The 22,529-nt window shown below is 39.7% G+C and overlaps 1 long non-coding RNA gene across 3 annotated transcripts in view; it reads left to right on the top strand.

The window, feature by feature from the left end:
* Positions 1-22,529, top strand: part of LOC118901955 — a 49,147-nt gene that overhangs the window by 20,998 nt on the left and 5,620 nt on the right. The window contains exons 2-4 of one of the 3 annotated variants that reach the window (XR_005021498.1): positions 708-780; positions 4,727-4,830; positions 10,634-10,683. This is a non-coding gene — a long non-coding RNA (uncharacterized LOC118901955). Of the gene's footprint in view, positions 1-707; positions 781-4,726; positions 4,831-5,842; positions 5,871-10,633; positions 10,684-22,529 lie in introns of those variants that run through there. The other 2 variants (XR_005021499.1, XR_005021500.1) reach the window with 2 other exon arrangements.

Genomic DNA, 22,529 nt, shown 5'->3' on the forward strand with positions numbered 1-22,529 from the left:
TTGAACTTTTGTCACAAAGATTTTGTTTCTAAGAGAAAATTAAAACCTTTCTGACATTTTTTCTATCCTAAGCCAGTAAGACAGTTTTAATAAAGTTTGAACCTTCCGTAATATTCATGAAAAGTGGTAAAGAAATAGAAAACAATTAAGTTGTTAATTTAGTACCTATGGTATGACTAATAGTCTTTTCTCAATTAATTTATGATTAAAGGCTTTACATTTCTTTTTTAAAAAATTTATTTATATTATTTATTTTATTTTTGACTGCGATGGGTCTTTGTTGTTGCATTCAGGCTTTGTCTAGTTGTGGCGAGCGGGGGCTACTCTTTGTTGCGGTGCGCAGGCTTCTCATTGCGGTGTCTCCTCTTGTTGTGGAGCATGGGCTCTAGGCGCGTGGGCTTCAGTAGTTGTGGCTCGAGGGCTCTAGAGCGCAAGCTCAGTAGTTGTGGCGCACGGGCTTAGTTGCTTCGCGACATGTGGGATCTTCCCGGACCAGGGCTCAAACCCGTATCCCCTGCATTGACAGGTGGATTCTTAACCACTGCACCACCAGGGAAGCCCCGGCTTTACATTTCTTATTCCCTAGGTTTTCTGTATCTAAAGTAGAGAAGTGACAATAGTACTAATTATTTTAAGCTCATTGAAATCTTTAAGAGCCTATATTTTATCATTAGTGCATGGGCTAAAGGTTGTTTTTCTCATTATAGGGTTGAAGACTGACTGACCCTAGAATAGAAAAGTAATAAACATCCCCTTGGAGACTTTCTCCCGAGAGAGGAGGTAAGAAGCTGCCTTGTAAAGGTAATACCCTTTATTTTCTCCAATAAATACCCTGTTGGAGAAAGTGATGAAAGAGAAAGAAAGAGCAACTATGCTCCTTTTGCTTTTTGTACCTAATACAGGGGATTCCAGGTATCAGAACCAACAGAAAGTATTTTCCAGACAAGCCTCCTTTTGCAGAGGCAACTAGTTTAAGTTCTGCTGCTAATTTCTATTTCTTGATTTATCAGTTCTGGGCCATAGGTACTGACTTCTTGCTGTAAAGGATGAGAAGAATTCTCATAGACCCTTCTATCTAAATTACTGTCTTTTGTCTCCTGATATTTGTTACCTCTAGCATTATATTCAGTTCTAGAGGTTGCCTGTAATGCCTAGACAATATAGATGGCCTCTGTCCTCTGACTGACTTTTAGATATACCTATTGACTCCTTTCCTATGAAAGTTGAGGAAATTAGCACAGGTATTCATTTTCTACTTTTTTCCTCCCAGTTTTCCTTGGTTATGTTTTTATTTTTAAATGGTCGTGGTTTATAACATGCTTCATTGCCTGATAACATCCTTATCAGCCCCTGACTGCCCTCAGGATAAAGTCCTAATTCTCTACTATAGTGAATAAAATCCTTAACCACCTGGCCCCATCCTATCTCCTAATCTGCAGTACAGGAGTTCTCACTGTCCTCAAGGTACCATAGCTTTTTATCTCCCTGGGACTTGCACATTTTATTAACTCTAACTCTGGAATTCCAACTCCTTTTCCTTCCGGCAAATTTCTGCTCATGCTTCAAGGGTCCCATGGACCCTTTCATAGAAGCCTTCCTGCCTCCCATTTTCTGGGGTGGTCAATCCCATGGGTCCCCATAGCTATCTTCCTACCTCCATTCCAGCACTTTTGTATTAAACTATGATTTTGGGTGTACGCGTCTTCTTCCTCTTCCTGAATATGAATATTAGATGTGTGCATTCCATTTCTGTGTCTCCGGCCTCCAGGGTAGTTTCCTCACACAGAATGAATGAATGAATACACAGAAAAGAAAACGTTTTAACCCCAAAACAAATACATTTGGGATATTTTTTCTTTCCTAAACCAATTTTATTCAGCAAAGTTTTCAGTGGTCCTTTCCTGGTCTGGTTTATATTTTCCTTTACTTTGAATACTTTGTCTACCTCCTTGGGGTGGGAATAATTGAAGGAGAAAATAATTTCTGCCTGTATTGCTGGTAAATGCATTGCTACACTGAGCTCAAAAGTGAGGAAGGAAAAGAGAAACATACACCAGAACATGGCTTTTTATCAAGATATACCATCTTAGAAATTTATGTCACAGAACAAAGGGAGGATAAAATTACTTTGAAAGGATGTTTGTTATCAAGGGCTCTAAATAAAAATAATTTGTCTTTCATTCTTACTTTTTTTTCTTATACTAAGTCAGTTGAAAAAAAATCACTCAATATGCATTTGAGAAGAGAATCAATTCCCGAAAGTGTTATTTATTTAAAACAATTCCTTAGAAACTACTACGAATGCATGATCTATTTTGAGTAAACACAGAATGTGGCCACAGGTTCAGTTGAATTGGCACAATTTCAGTGCTCTGTTGACTAAAATCAGCCCACATGTTGATCCTCATACACTTGTTAGATTTCTGTTATGCTCGTAACTCCTACTGATGTAAAACCGATTAAAGCCAGTGGTGAAAAGATGCTAATGAACCGAGTACCCAGATATAATTGTAGTTCTCCGTGTCCTGAAACAGTGTGATTTTTTTTTTTTTTTTTTTTTTTTAAAGAAAGGTATTTAAGGGCTTCCCTGGTGGCGCAGTGGTTGAGAGTCTGCCTGCCAGTGCAGGGGACACGGGTTCGAGCCCTGGTCTGGGAGGATCCCACATGCCGCGGAGTGACTAAGCCCGTGAGCCACAATTGCTGAGCCTGCGCGTCTGGAGCCTGTGCTCCGCAACAAGAGAGGCCGCGATAGTGAGAGGCCCGCGCACCGCGATGACGAGTGGCCCCCACTTGCCGCAACTAGAGAAAGCCCTCGCACAGAAACGAAGACCCAACACAGCCAAAAAAAAAAAAAAAAAAAGTAAATAAATAAATAAATAAGTCAGGAGCTCTTAAAACAAACAAAAAAAATAAAGGTATTTAAGCAATACATGAACATACACCAGTAAATTATAACACAGATAATTCTGGGAGCCTGTCTTCCATGATGCCACACTCATACACCTACTTTTCTTTTTTTGCTAAATTTATTACTTTTACTTGCGTTAAATAGATTTTCTGTTTCAATAATATAAAATATACTGTTACTATACAATATTTACAACTCCCAGGATATCAGATTAGCATTTGTAGTAGCTCTCTTCAATTAAAGTTCAATAATGAGTTTTGGTTCCTCAGTATCTAATTTATTAATCAATACTTTAGGTTTTAAAAAATCTATTTAGAATATGTAAAATCCTGAAGTTGGTTGGGAGACTCCGGTGTAATTAATTCACTTCATCTAAGTCACACTGCAGTGGAAAAGGAGAAATAAACATGACTTCTCAATGTGAATATTCACTAACAATGTAGATAATTTTATACCCAATTTATAAGAATCACAATACTAAAGATATAAGTACAGCCAGAACCTGGGACTCATCCAGGTCCCGGTTTGCCACATCTCACTGGTTAGAACTTGGAAATACCAGTGTTCCCACGCACACATCAAGGCTTGTTCTAGGGAAAGAGATGAACACCATGTTTCAGATTAATCTGATTTTACCACACTTTTATACATTTGAACAAAACAATCAAATCAGGAGTCAGGGAAACTGAAAGAAGCTGCGTTGAGGAGAAATGAACCAGGAACAGAGCTGAGAGTCCTGACTTGGCGCCTCTTCTCTACTCTGAAGCTGATGAAAATGAATGACTTGCCTGAGTCATGGCTTTCACTTCTAAAAAATGAGGAAACAGTCAGAAAATCTTTATGGTTCTTCACTGTTCAAATACCCTATGCTCCTGTGAGTCTACAATGATCAGGAAAGCAGACTAAGATATCAAGAGGAATTCAAAACAGAAGATCAACCTCAAACTCAGGCAAGAGGAGAAGAACCCTCGTTTTAAAGATTAGGTTTATACTTAGGCCATTTAAGGGAAACTGGCATATAAATTCACTTAGGAACAAATACTGGTCTGTCCTTTGGGCATTTTTTAAACTGCAGGCCTATGATGAAGGTAAGTTATGACCAGCTCAGTGTGCCTGTATAATCAGATCATCTTTGCATAAGTAAGGATGAAAGAAATGTCAGTCTATTACATCATGAGTCATTAAGTAAGTGATTTAAGCTATGTCAATAGTTTGTGTAACAAGAAAAAAATCCACCATTATTAAATAATAGGGAAAGATTTGTATCACATAATTTAAAAGTCAGGATCAAAGCTTTGCTGTGGCACATATTATAGACTACCAGCTCATTACTTCATGCTCACATCTCACTGTAATAAGATTATTAGCAATATTTTTTCTTTTTCTTTTTATTTCTAGTAGATATTAAGTCTTCATGTTTGGGGCAGTTCTTAAATCTAGACCAGTCTAAAACATAGTAAAAAGTTCCATTCTGTCAAGCTAGTCATTATTCATTCTCCAACTGAATCTTAAAAGAAATCAATCTTTTAACTTCATCCTCAATAACCAGGGTAAGAAGGTTAATCATATAAAAGATGTAAGGTCAAATCACTTGTTTTTTCAGAATCACCAAGTGAAATCCATTTCTGAATGGATGTATCAAGTTGTAGTTTGCATTTACCAAAATGTTGAAAGAGTACCTCTTCATATTTGCCATTTAAATAACAATCATTTATTCAATTTGTACTATGTTCCAATTGTACCAAAAATTTACATAAATTATCCCATTTAACCCTCACAATAATTTAGGGGGTAAATATCATTATCCTCATTTTACAGATGAGGGAACTATGTTTAAGGAAATGGGATGTCAAAGTGGCAAAGCCAGGCTTTGAAGTCACTTCTCTTAACCTCTGTGGAAGTGGAAGGGTGACAGATAGAAGGTGAGTAGTTACTAAATTCAGAAGAATAAGAACTTGCTTGTTCTAGTAAAATCAGGAAAAGTGAAATTCTACTTACTTAGTGATGCTTTGGAATATCCATCAGGCACTCAGTAAAACATAGTGTTTGACAACTGATTGATCAAGCCTGGCATTCAACAGGATTATTATCAAAGATGAGAAGAGTTTGGTTGTGATAGCAATTGTGTTAAGTAAGCAGAAAAGGTGTTATTATCCTTGTTTTACAAGGGAGCAAACAGAAGCTCAATGGGTAAATAATTTACAGAAGGTCATGCAGCCAGTAAGGAATGAAGCCCAGACATATAGCTCTTCCAGAACTAAATGCAGGATTCTTTCCACAGTGCCACACAACCTTCCCAAAGATGGTGCTCTGTTTAATTTAGGGAGGGCTTTACCCCCTTTACTTGTGGCTTACCATGACTGTCTTGGACTTTCCCCCAATCCCAAATATTCTGTTAAGTTATATATTTGTGACCTTGAATATAGCCTTGAACTAGGTGCAGCACCACTCTACTGCCTGGGGGAGATGAGCTGAACACTCTGACCCACAGAACCTGGAAATAACAAAGTGTTTAGACACGGTGAGGTAGTGATGTTATTAGTGCTTCAATATGACAGAAGGAAATGATCACTCACAGTGAGCCCTGGAGCCTAGAACAGGCTTGGCATTTGGAAAGAACACTGTAAATGTTCGCTTAATAAGTGATTGAATAAACACAACCATAGGGACCACTGCTGGTTTAGCTGCTGGTCTCCAGGTTAGGAAGTATGAATCCCAAGGGATATACCATATGATCCACTAGGATATGGGATGAAAATATTAAAATTTATACAAAAAGTTTTTATACCATCTTTTAAAAAATTTCTATTTTGTTTTATAATGTTTAGGATATGCTACATGTAAATAATTCATGAATAAAAGTATAAATATAAAGATACAAACATTAGGGCTTCCCTGGTGGCGCAGTGGTTGAGAATCTGCCTGCCAATGCAGGGGACACGGGTTCGGGCCCTGATCTGGGAGGATCCCACATGCCGCGGAGCGACTAGGCCCGTGAGCCACAATTACTGAGCCTGCGCGTCTGGAGCCTGTGCTCCGCAACGAGAGAGGCCGCGACAGCAAGAGGCCCGCGCACTGTGATGAGGAGTGGCCCCCACTTGCTGCAACTAGAGAAAGCCCTTGCACAGAAACGAAGACCCAACACAGCCATAAATAAATAAATAAAATAAATAAATGAATAAATTTATATAAAAAAAGATACAAACATTAGGATTACATTATACAAAAGGTTTTATTGATGGAGGTACATAATTTTTTAAAAGTTGGACACTTCTGGTTAAGATCAATTCAGTTGCTTTGCCTTCTGTGAGCCCCATAAGGGTTTCAAAACATCTTTTGCTGTGGTTCTCAAATTTTAGTGGGCATAAGAATCATTTGGGTTGCTTGTTTAAAAAGCACACTACGGGGCTTCCCTGGTGGCGCAGTGGTTGAGAATCTGCCTGCTAATGCAGGGACACGGGTTCGAGCCCTGGTCTGGGAAGATCCCACATGCCGCGGAGCAACTAGGCCCGTGAGCCACAATTACTGAGCCTGCGCGTCTGGAGCTTGTGCTCCGCAACAAGAGAGGCCGCGATAGTGAGAGGCCCGCGCACCGCGATGAAGAGTGGCCCCCGCTCGCCGCAACTGGAGAAAGCACTCGCACAGAAACGAAGACCCAACACAGCCATAAATAAATCAATAAACAAATACTTAAAAAAAAAAAGTAAAAGTCTATAAAAAAAAAAAAAAAAAGCACACTACATGGTTCCAACCCCAGATATACTGACTCAGTAGATCTGTGGCAGGATCCAAGAATCTGAATTTTTTACAAACAACCAGGTAATTCTGCAGCAGGTGGTCTCAGGGGAAACACTACCTCACAAGGCTGTAGTAAACTGGAGCATCTCCCCCTTCTCCCACCATCACTTTTCAGATACCTTGATGCAGTTTTGAGAACCAAAGGGATAAAAGTTCTCCTAGGTTCTCCTAGCCTGTTGGTTATGAGCTTAATGCCTTGAAGAAAAAATATGATGGTAATAATAATAATTTTAAAATCAGCTACCATTTATTGAACACCTACTTAGTATAGATTATTTCTAATCATCACAATAATCCTACAGGGTTGCTATCATCAGCCTTATCTGATAGAAGTGGAAATAGGTCTTAGCAAGGTTAAGTAAGTTACTCAAGGTTTTCCATTAATTTTTCTAAAAGCTTTGAGGCTCAGAAGAAGAAACTTTCTTTATAATTTCCCAACAATCCATTGTCCCACTCATGTGTGGGAGAATTAGGTTTATAATCTTGATCTCTTTCTGCATTCAGATTCACATGACTCAAAGGTTGCTAAGAATCATATTTCTGGTTTCCTTGTTGCCAGCCACTACCTTGTCTTTGTTCACAATGAGCTTGGAAAGTCCAGAGGTGGCTTATCTATACTCTACTGTAATAATCTACCCACAAACAAAGGTTAATTAAAGATAGATGACTCTTTTAAATACAAATACTCTGAAATATTTACCTAAAATTACCCTTCTCATGCCCTCAACTGCCATCTTTGAAATGGAAGGTTTGAGCTAAACACGTGTTCAAATCCTTCTATCCCAAATGTTAAAAAAGGATAATTTACCACTGCTTTCAGCAATGTATAACAGTCATTTATTTAAGACTTCTCCTGGTTTCAGTGCCAGAGCCATCTCCCACCTTCCACACCTTCCAGCATGGACTCATCTGCTTCCCACGTTAAAGCAAGTTAGTCACTCTTGACCACGTTAATTACAGTCCTACTTCCTCTCTTAGACCACTTACTTTGAGAGAAGCTATCTGTCTTGTCATGTCACTCAAGCAGGCCCACAGACAGGTTGAAGGCAAAATGGAAGGAACTGAGGCCTCCAGCCAGTTGCCATGTGAATGAGCCATCTTGAGCCAATGGTGCACCATCTTGGAAGTAGACCCTTGAGCCCCAGTCAAGCCTTCAGGTGACTGCAGTCCTGGCAGACACTTTGACTGCAAGCTCATGAGAGACCATAGGAGAAAACCACCCAGCTAAGCCACTTCCAGATTCCTGACCCTCAGAAATCATGTATGATAATAAATATTTGTTTTTTTAAGCTTAAACACACACACACACACACACACAGAAACAGCAGCAACACTCCTAGGACTCGCCTCTGAAATAGAGTGCCTAAATCATCCCCTTAGAGATTTATCTTGGAAGAGAGTCTGGCCTGAACACCAAAACAATGTTTTATAATTGTGTTTTGTTGATTCCTCTTCCTATATCGTCAACCTCCAAATGGTTATCAAGAATTAACATACCCCGCCCTTCTCACTGCATTCCTGGATCTAATCAGGAGGGGAATGGTAAGTGTTGGGCCAGCTGTGGGTCTGGTCATTAACCATAAACTCATTAAGTGTTGGCCTGTCACTCTGACCAGGATCATTCTGACCTTGAACTATTCACCAAGCTTAGACTTAAGTGGGCTACAGCTACATGCACTCTACCCACAATAAAGACATTGTGACCACTGACCTCCGGGCTGTAGGAGCTTCTTAGAGTCTGCAAGAAACATAGGTTGGCCTTGTGGTCTTTTGGTGTGACGTTCAAGCTACTGGGCCATTGTCTGTATTCTACTCTGTGAGATTCTTAGGAATTAATACAAGCAGGTGTCAGAGATGAACTATGTATTTCATATTGTCCCCAAAAGAAGCCAGGGGGATTCTACTTATTCAAACAAGGAATTTGTGAATCTTTGGACCCTAATGATACCTCTTTGTGACTGTAAATAAGACCAGTAAGTTCTTTGGCTGGGGCAGCATGCCAATGTAGTAAGATAAAGATCAGCCTTGTTTTTACTTGCTCATATGGGCCTGGGGGCATATCCTCACCACAGAGTTCATTCTCTGACTTCAAAGAGAATTCTTTTGTGAAGAAGTGATGCATTTAGAACTTAATGAAACTAAACTATGCCAGTATATAATGATGGTTGGAAAGACTTTTTTTAAACTTCTTTGTCTGTTTTGCAAATCATAGGTTTTTAGTTTGAAATGTGTACTGTGCACATGAAATGGCCCAGATACAATATAGTAGTCTTTTTGATAGAGAATTCTCCTTTTTCCATTTCACTGTCCTTCATTTTATGCAATCTGCATTGAGTTTCAACAATATGAGCATTTAGTTATTCGTTATCTTTTAATTTCATAAACAAAAGTCAGAGTTTGAAATAACGCCTGTTGTTTTTAGATTTTAATGGTTATTTTTCCTTTTGCCATAAAACTTTCCTAATCGCTAGAACTGGATCTTAGAGGAGTCATGTTGCCTTCCCTTATCACGTCATTGACACCCATCTACACCATTCCAAACAGGTGCAGGTTGAACCATTCTGCCACTAACTAGCTATGCGATGCTGGGCCTCAATTTCCCCAACTTTATATTGGAAGTCCTGGACTACATAGTGTTAAAATTGCTTTCCCATGATAATATTCTGTAAATCAAAAAAAAATTTTTTTTAAGAAAAACGTGTGACAAATTAACCTTTATTTTTAGTTATAAAACTTAGGTAGAATAAAAATAGTCTGGCCCAAGATACTTTCCAATACACTTCCAATATTTTCCTTGATTATTTGTATCCTTTCAGAGGAGTCAGCCTTTTCTTTTACCCTCTGGATCTCCCTCTCTCTAAGTATGTTCCTTGGTTGGACAAATTTTGGATAAGCAGTTGAAAAAAGAGAACACTATAGCACTGCAATCAGTTTACTACAATAGTTTCTAACCTGACTGTGGCAATCAGATGTGGACTGTGGGGAGAGCAGAAGTGAGTAATTGGATATACATAGTCATTCTCTGTTCATCAAATATCTTCCCCCTCCTTTGAAAATGTGACACTGTGAATCCTATTCTAGTTTGCTGTCCTAATCATCAGCGGTTACAAACTGACCACCTACAGACTTTCTGTGGCTTATAGAGATATTTTCCTTATCCTCCACATTCTAGAAGAGCCAACCATTTCAGTTTTCCTGGGACTCTCTCTGTTTTAGCACTGAAAGACTCATGCGCTAGGAAACACCTTGGTCCTGGACCAACCAAGGATGATTGATCACTGTATTAAAATGTTGGTGCAAGAGTTTTTTGCTCTTTTTTTGAAATTTTTGAATTAGTTGCCAAGATTTAAATATCAGATGATTTCACAGAAAAATCCTGATTTCTGGCTTCTCTTTAAAAAATGAAATATCTGGCACTACTGGGCCCTCTTCCACAGCAACAATCAGCGGAGCGGAATAACTGCGGCCCCAATAGACAAGACATGTTTTTCCAGGGTCCCACAGGCCCTGCCACTCCAAACGACTCCCCCAGAGTAAGGCTGAACACCAAATACTCATCAATGCCCTCAGGCTGTTGTTTTTCCTATGGTAAAGTGGAAAGTGAAATAGTTCCTATATCTATATCTCTATCAGAAGGGGCAAAAAATGAAAGATCTACCAATAGGAGAAAACATATTTTTGGCTGTGGAAGTGAAGAATATTCCTATCTGTTAATAGACCTGACCCTCCACACCTGGTACACAGCCTACTGGCCCCTCCTGGCATTGAAGTCCTGGTACACATAATGGGTTCTGTCATTTATAGATGATGGCTGGTGACGTTAGTACCTTGACTCAGGAATTTGACAGTGTTGGCCAATGTACCAAAACTACTAGCACCCTGAAACATTATTAAACTATGTCTTAAATGCTTGATTCTTCCTGACAGGAGCTCAATTTCTGTCATTGCTTCTGCCTTATGTAAAAATCAGATAACCCTTATTTTCCTCACCAGGGATTTCTTGAGTTTCAGCCTCTCTAATTAATTTCTGGGCTTCATTAATCTTGGAGTCATCAAGGACTCTAAGCAAACACATGTAACCTAGGGCAGGTAGTCAGTTTTAATATTCTCTCACATGGGAATATTTATAAAATGGCCATCTCCGACATTTAAAAAAAAAATGGCAATCTTCACATTCTTGTCTGTGTTTGCAGGAAGTTAATCCTCATCTATAAATCCTGAATAAGCAACCAGCTGGAGGGTGTAGAGATTCTCAGCTCCATACAGGCAGGGATGGTGCCCTTTTTTGGACTCATTATTTTAATTCCAGAAAACAGTACATGCCTAGCCCATAGGGAGTCCTTGAGTAGCGTTAACTGAATAAATGAATGAATGAGTGAGTGAATAACTAAATGTTACAGGAGAAAGAGTAAGCTCTGAAGTTGAGAGGACTTGAGGTCGAATCCCAATTTCTAACCCCAGCTCTGCCTCTTATGAGCAATTTCTCTGAGCTTCAGTGTCTGCATTGGCATAGCAGAAATAATACCTATACCTCATAGGGAAGCTATGAGGATTAAAAGAGAGAATGTTCCAGGTCTAGCACACAGAAGGTATTCAAAAAAGAGCAGCTATTTAAAAAGTCCTTTGCAAAGGATATTGGAGAGAAAGAATGGAAGAAATCCTTAAGCTATTTTAAGCATGAAGTACTTAAAAGGAAGAATTTAAAAGTTGTAGATAGTTATGCATTTCCTAAATTTGATAAAATCGCATTCTTAAAAGTACATTCTAAAATTTTGTTTAGGTTTTTCTCTATCTATCTCTATATTTTTAGTTGAGCAGGGGCTCCCCAATTATCATTTCATATTGATTCTATTTAAAGTTAGATTTTAAGTGTGTAAAACAGATAAACCAACAGCATCTATAATTGCAATGAACTTTTTAAATATTGAAAAGCATGCAAATATAAGGTTAAGAATAAAAAGACTGTGAATTTTATCCTTGCAAAAAATGAATTAAGTAAAATACATATACACACTGCATTATGTGATCTGATGTAAGTGTAGACAGTATAATTTATGAAAATAGATTCATTCAAATAAATAGCCTTTCATAGATTTCAAATAATAAAAGTGAAATCTAGTAATGAATTTCTTTCTTAGCCAGTACAAATCTGAGATTCTGTCCAATTTAAGCCTTTCCAAAGACTTGAGTTTGAACAGTGCCCTAAGTTGGAAATAAATGTACATGACCAGCTATGAAAAACAGTGCTCAGGCTGACGGATCTCACACTTTTCTTGTAGGGCTACAAGGTATAAACAGTTCCACTATGCAGGAGAGCTCAGATCATGGCTTGATTGAGCTTGGTTTGCTGGGACTGATCTTTAGGAATGGTGACAACTATTCATCATATGCTGTTGCATCTTTGAGAAAAAGTAATCATTTCCTGAAATTGTATGAATGCTACCCATCAGTACTGTGTATAAGAGACTCTTGACTATTTGACTTGTATTTGGGGCAAACTTTTTGCCTTGCAGATATGAAGTTGAAGATTCATTTTTTTTTTATCACTTATCTCTCTATCCTGTCTTACCACCACACCTGCATATGGTAAACTGGCCCTCCACATTCATCCTAATCTCCTTCCAATGTGCCTGCCTGTGCTGCAGAGACTGGAAAGCTAAAAGCCACATCTTCCCAGACTTCCCAGAAGCCACAGTTTTCATTTGAATTTGTTCCATTAATCAAAAGTACTGCCACGAGAGCTGGAAGATCAAGCTCGCTGGAGGGCAAGTTTCACTGTCTTGAGCTTTCTGCAGGCCAACACTGGCATGGTGGTATCTGGTGTTTCCGGGGGTGGTTTTCTGATCTTGACAGCTCCCGAAGAGTGCTGACCTCCTTCTCATGCTAGCTGCCTGGTCCTGACAATGGTGGTCTGGTCTCAGAGCCAGCAGCTGGAACCTCAGCTTCCGGTTCAGCGAGAGGTTTCCTGATTGAAGAGCATTCTCTCCCTTGGTGGGACAGTCATTGTGTAGCTTTCAAAGTTGTCCGTGAGAGCTCAATGTGGAGGCTGTTTCTTCAGCCTTCTCAATGATTCTGTGAGCCACAGAATTAATGCCGTAATTAAGCCCTTTCCGCTTAAACTAGCTAAAGTGGATTCTCTTCTTTGCAACTGAACCCTGACAGACACAACCTTTAATTCCTAACCATTGAAATCTCTTCCACTCTGAAATCGACTAGGAGGTAGGCTTATTTGTTTAATCAGTACATAAACTTGGGCCTGGAACTGTTCTAGACTGTGGGGTTGCCATGATAAATAAACATATAAGGTCAAGTGCTCAGAGAACATTCATTTAAGAGGGAAAGGCAGAAACTCACCATGTAAACAAATAAGCTCATGTCGGAGATGGATGTAATGAAGAAACAAAATCAGAGTAAATGGTAGAGAGTAACTCTGGCAGGCAGGGAGGGTCATATTGGATAGTGTGATCAGGGAGGAAGGCCTCTTCGAGCAAGTGACATTTAAGTAGCGACCTGAGTAAAAAGCTGGGATCCACCATGTGATGACCTGTGGTTAGAACTTTACAGGAGCAGGAGCTAAAAGAAAAAGACAGAAAGGTGAGAATGAGCTCAGGATGTACAAGAGGCAGAAAAAAGACCTGTGTGACTAGAGCGCAATGAGCTCAGAGGAACAAAGGTAGGAGTCCATTTCATTTATTCACTCATTAAGTATTTCTTGAGCACTTACTATGCACCAGGCTCTGTTCTGGGTGCTTGCATTACAGCAGTGAATGATAGAGGCAAAAAATTCCTGTTCTCCTGGAGGTTATATTCTGGTGGTGGGGAAGAGAGGAACAATGAACAAATAAATAGGTAAAACACATATTAGATCATGGTTCTCCACCGGGGATGGCTTTGCCCCTCAGGAGACATTTGGCAGCGTCTGGAGATATTTTTGGTTGTCACACTGGGGAGGAGGAGGTGGGTTTTAGTATTTAGTGGGTAGAAGGTAGCAATATCCCTACGTTGCTAAACATCCTGCACTGCCCAGGGCAATCCCCCAAAACAAAGAATTATCCCCAAATGTCCATCATGCCAAAGTCAAGAAACCCTGTATTAGATGATTAGAGTTATAGAGGAAAAAAAGAGAAAGATGTTAGGGCATACCAGGGGCAGGGCATAGGAGGGCAGGAAGCTGTTCAGGGGAGAACGCAGTAGGAATATGACATTTGAACAAAAACCAGCAGGAGGCAAGGGAATGAGTCATGTGGATATCTTCAGGAAGAACACTGTAGGACAGGGAACAGCAAATGCAAAGGCCTCAGGAATGACCATGTTTGGCAAGACCCAGGAGAGCAAGGAGATCAATGTGGCAAGGGCAGCGTGAGCAAAAGGGAGAGGAGCAGAGATAAAAATGACGAGGTTACAAGGGCCCTGAGTTTTGGCTTGTGCTCTGAGTGATCAGGAATCAATGACTAACTCAGATCAATTAAGGAGGTTTGGTCAGACAGGATTTCTGACTTCATTTTTAAAGGGCTCGCTCTGACTGTTGTTTGGGAAATGATTCATAAAAGAATGAGGGCAGAAAGCAGGGAGACCAATTAGGTGGCATTAAGTGGATGGTGAGAGCAAGAGAGGCAGTAAGGATGACGACCAAGCTTCCGGCGTGAGCAAGTGGAAGGTCTGAGTTGCAGTGCACGGAGATGGGGAGAGCAATGGGGGAAGCAGTTTGGGAGGCAGTGGAGATCAGGCATTCCATGTTGGACCCACTGAGTTTGAGACATCTACTAGAAATCCAAATGGAGATGTCACAGACTGCAGAATATGAGTCTGGGGTTTAGGAGAGAAGTCTGGGCTAGATATATAAATTTATTAGAGTCAACAGTAGATGGTATCAGGACTTCCCTGGTGGCGCAGTGGTTAAGAATCCACCTGCCAATGCAGGGGACACAGGTTCGATCCCTGGCCCAGGAAGATCCCACATGCCACGGAGCAACTAAGCCCGTGCACCACAACTACTGAAGCCCATGCACTCTAGGGCCCGCGTGCTGCAACTACTGAAGCCTGAGTGCCTGGAGCCTGTGCTCCGCAACAAGAGAAGCCACCGCAATGAGAAGCCCGCGCACTGCAACGAAGAGTAGCCCCCGCTCGCCGCAACTAGAGAAAGCCTGTGTGCAGCAACAAAGACCCAACGCAGACAAAAAATAAATAAAATTGAAAAAAAAAATCTGAAAATTAAAAAAAACAACAACAACAGATGATATCTAAAGCCACAGCTGTAAAACTCACTACGAAGTGTGTCTGAGGACTCGAAAGCTAAACAGGGTGGGTCCAGAATGTGTAGAATATTTATCGAACTGCTGAAAATATATAGTCAAATACTTTGCTAGAAAAGACCAGTTATAATTATAAACTGGAAACCTGCTTATAAAATGTATTACTGCTGTTTAACCTTCATATATTCATCTTTCACATTAATTCTCAAGAGTTGATAATTATTACTACAAATTCCTTAAGGAAAGGCTAAAAATAAGGTATTTAAAGTAATGGTATCATGGATTACTGGGATTGTTTAAAGAATTCCATAATTGGACCATAAACATCATCTAATCTGAATCCAAAATATTAGAGATGACAAAATTGAGGCCCCACATGGCCAGGACATAGACTAGTGGGACTTCAGAGTGTCGTTTGCCCAAAGTCACATGGCGAATTAGGGACATAGCCAGAATAGGAAGCTTAATCTTCTATTTCTTATTTTGATGCTCTTTCCACTTTATCACGCTGAGAAGTCAACTCAAAACAAAAAACTCTTCTGAGATAATGATTTCAGTTGGGGGAGAAATTTGACTTGTTTGCAAATATTTGATATCCACAAAACTCATCCTATAGACAGCCTGTAGCATAAAGCAATGCACCTCTGTATCTGCAGAAGAATAAGAATCAATCCTGTGCAATAAATGCAAGGATGAAACACCAAGGGAAGGTAAAATAAGCAACTGACCCTGGTGCTCTAGCAGCGAGGAGGAAGGTAAGGAAGTGAGTCAACATGGGGATGTAACTTGGTTAGCCCAAGATTTTGTTCTTACCCTGTAATAAACAAGCCAACATTGAAAAAAGCCACTATTTATCCCTGATGAAATATCCCATGGGTATTTTTGGTGCAACAGTAATAGGAGGGAAAGTGATTCTGTGCTTTGCCTTCAGGGAACAAGAACTAATCTCTTTTGATCCCTGTCTCAAAGCACACTCACAAATATACTTGTTTATTTCTGTGGAATGAAGAAAGGTGCTGAGGATTGCTAGGGCTCCACTATACACAAAGGAACAGAAACGTCAGAAGGGGAAGTTAGCTGGCCCTGTCATCTTGTGAGTCAGTGGTGGAAGAGGCTGCATTCTATCCTGCGGTTTAGCCACTGAACTATATGCCTCCTCTGTGCCTGGTAAGCAAACCCAGAGAGACAGAGCAGATCTGGGTCTAGTCGAGCCCAGGGTAGGGGGAGAGGAACAAGAGAGCTTACATCCAGGCAGGGAGTAACCCGTATGGCACAACCAGGAAGTGCAAATCAAAAAATCTCAGACTTCAGACCTCTGCTGTTCTGGTATGCCAAGGTTTTCCCTCTTAGAGAGCATTTGTGTTCTATATGACAAAATCTGGGTTGTTTGCCTTTTTGCTCATTCCTTTTAAAAATCTTCTGAATAAAAGTACCTTTAAAAATATCTCCTTTGGATATTTTTTTCAAAGTGGGTATGGTTTAAGATTGCTTTCTGGAACTCTATTTACTTCCTTTCTTCTGTTCAGTAGAAGATTATTCCAGGGACAGGAAATATGGTTTAGTAGGAACGTTCTGTTGAAAAAGAGAACTACTAACATCATCTTTGAAAAATCAAAGAGTACAATAATCTAAATTCCCAAAGCAAGTCCTTTAATGGAAAGTTCCCCACTGTTGCCTTCTGGGAAGTAGGGTCCTTAAGCAAGAGACCTGAATCCTATTGAATTATTTTCCCATGTGATAGAACTTTGCTTATATTCTAGGCCATTCTGGAAAAGTCTTTCCAAATTCTACTCACAATTTAAGGCCAAGCTCACAAACAACCTCTTCGCTGAAATTTCCCTGATTATTCCTCCCAGGCAGTGTGTGTGTGTGTGTGTGTGTGTGTGTGTGTGTGTGTTGTGTTTACATTCCTCCATTAGACTGAAATGTCCTTAAAGCTAACCCAGGATTCTAGTCTGTATCACTCAACCCTATACTCTCTCTGTAGTACCCAACATAGCACTTTTGTATGAAAATAAAGGAATCTCAAATAATTATGGCTAGAAATAAATGGTTACTTGGCTACCATGCTGAAGGGAACGTTCCTAGAAGATTATAGATAACTGCGGGGCTATGTAAAAAGTCCTAGAAAGGTTACTACCTAAATGGGTATTTAAGTGCATTCCATATCATTGCAGGTGTTTAGGCAGAAAGTGGATAATAAAACTAAGAGATGCCGTAGAGGAATTTATACAGCTGGTAAGGAGGTAAATCAGATGACCTCTAAAGCTTTTTCCAACTGTAAATTTCAGAATGACTTTTTAGAAGGTTTTGCCTTAGGTGAATAATCTTGTTGCACTATTGCCTCCAAGGACACTGCCCCTACAGCAGGCAACTCTAGAAGCTTTCTTTCCAAACCACCTGATTAAAACACCTCAGTTTACAGCTTCTAAGGAATGCGTCATAGAAGCCTCCTAACCTTGATGTAATCCCACCTTCACTTTACTTAGGTATCATGGAGGCCCATGGTTCGGGAAGTCCACAGAGTAGTCAGAACCTGGACTCTTAACTCTCAACCCCAGATTCAGAAGTTCAAGTTTAAGTGCCCATTTTGTACTCACTTGTTCTGTGTGTTTGATCTCTCCAAGCCTAACCCAGATCCAGAAGAAAGTCTGAGAATGATTATTCGAATAGTCATCATCATTGCTCTTTCTTCTCTGTGTCATCGGTGGGGAACACTGAATGGACTTTGGGGTACTGCCATTCTTTCCCAATAATTTTAAGTGCCAGATTAATGCCACAGGAAAAAAAAAAGTGTCAGAAAAGTTGAAAACATGCCCCTTGAACATGCCATGCTTCCTGATCACTGATGTTCCTCGAGGTAACGTCATCACTCTCTGAAGCACAGGAACGAAACACTGCTGAAGCAGACTGTGCCTAACACTATACTGAGTAAGTGGGATTTCAGGCACCAGTGGGTTTGGAGACTAGGTTAGGAAGAATGTTTCATTGTTGTCTGTCCGTCTCTCTGCCTGCCTATCTATCTATCTATCTGTCTGTCTATCTATGTATCTATCTATCTATGTATCTATCTATCTTCTAATCACAAAATATATCATAATAATGCTAGTTCCTATGTGTTGTAAATGCAGATTTATGTAGAGCAAACAGTTGAAGGGATGAAAATTAAACAGGATCTAAAGACAGCTCTGTTATAACATGGTAAGCTGTTTCTCTATTCTGATTGTTCTACTATCGATACTTTAAAAGAAAGATTGATAAAGCAAAAAATACCATAACAGACCTGTCACATGTTTCTTTTTACCGATCTGCTTCACAAAATAAATCTTTTTGTGCGATTAATACAACTTTCCCAAGCTAGAGACTATTCTTATCAATATAAGGGTAAATACCCATATATTAAACTCTAAAGTATCACAAATTACTTGAAGTAATTCCACCTAATTGAAAAACAAGTTCTCCATTTTAAAATGATCTGTGATGTTTTCAAGAGCTTCTTTGCCCTCACTGAGGAAATATGAGCTGTCTGGGTATCTGTGGAAATAACAATATTTACAATGGAAAATAATCAAACCATCTCCTATGGTAAACAACCCAACAAATGACAGCAAAACCATTACTGCTTCAGCTTCTAAAAAGACTTCTCCATGATATTGCTGTCAGGCTCAGGAAGATATTGTGTTGATTCATTGCTTATATATGAATATATTGGATAATGTATTTCCTAACAGTGTTGTAATGAATCCAGTAAAAAGGCTCAAACCTCTGTTTTAAGGACTAAAAATATTTATTTATTTGTTTGTTTTCTACGTATTTCCAAACCCTTCCTGATTTTCTTGTAAATATCACATTTAGGTTTCTGTAGCTTAGCACATGTTGGTTACACATTAAATAGTTGTTAGATTGAATTAAATCAAATGCCCACCAAATCTGTTTAATCAAACACTGAATTCACTCTTCTGCTGACCAGAAAAGAAAGAATTGAGGCATCTCACCTCAGCTGCTATAAATCTGGTGTGTTTACACGGGGACAAGTGATCAGAATCAGATTAGTTACAGGGCGCTCCATAACTTATTGCGAGGCTATAAACAAGGAATCATATCCCTTCCTTTTCCTGCTGAAAATCACTGACCAGGGCATGGAAAAATCCCAAACCCAGCACCTCTGCCTTTTTTTTTAAATCAGTCCTGCTGGCGTCTTGGCAGACCAATTTGGAAACCATGATTAATCCCCTGGTAAACAGAAAATAGGCTCTGGAGCCAGGAGAAGCCAAACCTGAGTCACTCTCTGGAGACTCTACCCTCAGCCAATCTAACTCTACCACCTCCTCCTCCAGGAGCTGGCGATTTTCAGCAAACAGAAAGGCCTTTCTGTGGTGACAGAGGAGCCCAGTGAAGCAGAGACTAAAATGTCACTGTAAGTGACTGACCACAAACTGGTGTAACCCAGATACATGCAGGGGTTACCATGTCCTAGATTATTCAAATGAAATTGGCTAGACCCCCAGGCTACATGAAATGGAAAACTCAGTATCCTTCGCAATTTCTCCAGGGACTCGGGGGAAGGACGACAATGTACCTAGATTTTTCTTTGTCACTTACGGCTCTAACTTAGTTTGGTCTGTGATCATCTTGCCAGTGCATGAAAGCTACCCTTGCTGTTGCCCCTTGTTGGACATAGCCCTGCTCTCTGCACTTACTTTATGTACTTCCCCAAATACCACTGACTCAAGACTCTGGGTGTTAACTACTTTTATGGAAGAGTCAAGGCAATGGAGAAAATTTACATGGAAGCACCAAATATAAGAAGATGTGGTACATATATACAATGGAATGTTACTCAGCCATTAAAAAGGGTGAAATAATGACATTTGCAGCAATGTGGATGGACCTGGAGATTATCATACTAAGTGAGGTAAGTCAGATAGAGAAAGACAAATATCATATGATATCACTTATATGTGGAAACTAAAAAAATGATACAGTGACTTCCCTGGTGGTCCAGTGGTTAATACTTCACACTTCCAGTGCAGAGGGCGCAGGTTTGATCTCTGGTCCAGGACCTAAGATTCCACATGCCATGTGGCGTGACCAAAAATAAATAAATAAATAAATAAATAAATAAATAAATAAATAAATAAATAAATAAATAAATAAATAAATAATAAAACAACTTATTTACAAAAAAAAAAAAAAAAAGGAAAAATTAAATATCCCTGTTCTTAAAAGCCCTTCATCCATCCTGGCCCCAGAAATTTCTTACCCATTTTCCTTTCCTCAAGCACTGGCCTCCTCTGGCTATGCCCTCCCCTCTTTCTCCAGCTAAGCCCCTCTCCCAAATTCCTGCCACTTTATTATGTAAATGTTGCTTTGATTTCCCTGTTTCCTTGCAAACGGTATCCTCACCTTATACTCTCAAAATATTTTCCTAAACAAACACACCCCTTTTCCTAAGGGGAACTTTATGCCAGGTGTTCATATACTACATTTACACACACCTACACACAGAGATGAGCACACACGCACACACACACACACCTATGACTGTCAGAAAACACTTGCACAGACAGAGCTGTAAGTTCTCAGGAGCTGTGTCCATAGGACTGGAATAGAAAAATTGGAGAGAATGGGAGGATTTTCAAGTTGTGGGTTTTTTGGTTTTTTTTTTTTAACATATGAGTACTGCTTCTCCCTCACTTTTCTAGGGTACAGTGTTCACTAGAAGTATTAAAGATTCTCACTGCTGTTTAACTGTCTGAAACCAGGTGGCACCAAGAAGCCCAGCTTCTATTCCTCAGGACACATCCATGGTGCTTCTGGTAGCTCAGGTGATCCCTCTCTCCCCGTGGGTTTCACAGGCTGCTTCAGCCTCTACGCTCTGGTTCATTCTCTCTGCACCCCACACCACCGCACACACCCTTTGCCACCTAGAATGCTCTGAATCAGATCTATTCTTCAAAGGTTTTTTTGTATGAAGTCACCCAGATTGTGGCATTTGATTTTATTCTTTTCTTCTCCTTATTCATTTCATTTACGTAGACATTTCCTGCCTAATAGAGACGTAAATTCTCTTGAGTGCAAGGACTGTGTCTGGCCCTTTCTTTGTGTTCCCCGCATTGACTAGCACAGTTCAAGACATGCGACAGATGCTCAGCAACTGCCTACTGGGTTGAATTAAACAGATCACAGGACCTCTGAACCCCAGTGTAATTATCCATAGCATAATTAACCACACACACTAATACACCCTCTTGAGGGCAGCTAAGAAAACTTGGATCCCTGGAAATGACGTCGTACAGCAGATTTGGGTAGTTTCTAATCTCAAATCCAATATCTACCTTTTTTGTAACCTTGGGCCAGTCATTTAACTTTTCTAAGCATCATTTTTTAAATCTGTAAAATACGAAAATTAAAAATACCTACCCTGCTCAGCTCACATAGCAGTTGTAAGGATTAAATGGGAATATATACATATGAAAGTGATCTGAGAAGCACTGTGCAGAAGACAAATAAATTATTATAACTATTAAGGTGTTCCAGATATCTTAAAAAGAGCTTGAATATTTTAGCAAGTAGCATAGATTATTGATTAAAAGTCTTCTCATATTTATTATGAAGCATTTTCCTATAAATAAACGCCACTATTATTTTCCAAGAACATTTTCTTATCCATAAAGGAAGATGTATGATAGCTCTCTAACCTATGCAAATCTTAGCCATAAGCAAAATGTCTCTCATTTTTTCTCTTCTACCCAAGGTAATTTGTTTCATTTCCTGCAGGATTAGCTATCATAGGAAAATCAAGGTATATAAAAGCCATCTTTGACGCTAATATTATGAAAATTATTATACTTTAACACTCAATGGTAAACTATGTTAGGAAAATGCTCTTAGATGTGGCAACTTTTACTTAACACAAAAGACTATTTTTAGAGTTGTTAAATAATAGCAAGCGTATTTTTTTATTATAAGAATCTAATGAATTTTTAGGTACTTTAGCCTATAATTCTTCTTTATTTCAGTGTATATTAGTTTCCTGTGGCTGCTGTAACAAATTACCACAAACTTGAGGACTTAAAACAACAGTTGCAGAGAACAGATGTTTGAAATCAGTTTCACTGGGCTGAAATCAAGGTATCAGCCAGGCCACCCTGCACTCCTTCCACGGGTTCGGAGGGAGAATCCATTCTTTGCCTCTTCCAGCTTCTGTGTAGTTGTCAGCACTCCCTGGCTCAAGGCTGCATCACTTGAATCTCCGCCTCGTGGTCATGTTTCTCCTCCTCTTCTGGGTTCCAGGGATTAGAACATGAATAGCTTTGGGTGCTGTTTTCGGCCTACCACCTAGTAGTTCTCAATCATTTATCAGAATCACCTGGGAGGTTTGTTAAAACACAGAGTGCTGGCGCCCACTCCCAGAGTTTCTGATTCAGTAAGTCTGGAGTGGGGTCCAAGATTTTGAACTATTAGCAAATGCCCAGGTGATACTGGTCCTGCTGGTCCCAAGCTCACACTTTAAGAACCACTCACTTATGTTATCCAATGCCTTAAAAATTACATCCATGTCAATTTTC

Source organism: Balaenoptera musculus, chromosome 1, assembly GCF_009873245.2.
Source record: "Balaenoptera musculus isolate JJ_BM4_2016_0621 chromosome 1, mBalMus1.pri.v3, whole genome shotgun sequence".
Lineage (NCBI taxonomy): Eukaryota > Metazoa > Chordata > Mammalia > Artiodactyla > Balaenopteridae > Balaenoptera > Balaenoptera musculus.